Source organism: Palaemon carinicauda, chromosome 14 (genome assembly GCF_036898095.1).
Source record: "Palaemon carinicauda isolate YSFRI2023 chromosome 14, ASM3689809v2, whole genome shotgun sequence".
NCBI classification, from domain to species: domain Eukaryota; kingdom Metazoa; phylum Arthropoda; class Malacostraca; order Decapoda; family Palaemonidae; genus Palaemon; species Palaemon carinicauda.
This window is the reverse complement of record NC_090738.1, coordinates 134,911,911-134,912,719: the sequence shown is the minus strand read 5'-3', so window position 1 is coordinate 134,912,719 and position 809 is coordinate 134,911,911.

Here is an 809-nt window from a genome sequence, read left to right as displayed (position 1 = left end):
TGTCCGTGTATCCCTTTGCTTACAAATTTATTAGCTATGTGTTGAGGGCCAATTACAGCAAGGCGTTTTCGGTGAACATGGCAGATCATAAGATAATTAAGCCATTTTTTTTTTCTTTTTTTTTTTTTTTTTTTTTTTTTTGCTTTTCATGGTGGAACGCAGACAAGTTTTCATGGTCTTAAAGATTTAAAGGTTCTCATGAATAGCAGAGGCAAGGGACTGTACTATGCCCTAGATATTGGCCATATATAAATATGACTAGCAACCAAGACCCCTCTCCACCCAACCTAAGACCAAGGAGGGCAAGGCAATGGCTGCTGATGACTAAACAGGTAGACCTATAGGCTCCCCAAAATCCCCCATACCTTTGTTTAAGGGCCACTCATGAATGGAAGAGGCAAAGGTCGGTGACATTGCCATATATATATATATATATATATATATATATATATATATATATATATATATATATACATATATATATATATATATATATATATGATGAGCGCCCAAGCCCCCTATCCACCCAAGCTAGGACCAAGGAGGGCCAGGTAATGGCTGCTGAGGATACAACAGATAGACCTATAGGGTCCTCCAAATCTCCCATCCTTAGCTCACAAAGATATTGAGATTGCAGCGACCAAAGGAACTTACGAGTTTGAGCAGGACTCGAACCCAGTCTGGCAATCACCAGTCAGGGACGTTACCACACAGGCCACCACTACCATTGTTCATAAGGATGCTGAGGTTATAGACACTACTAAAAACTATCGAACTTGAGCGAGTTTCGAATCCCAACCCAACAGTTT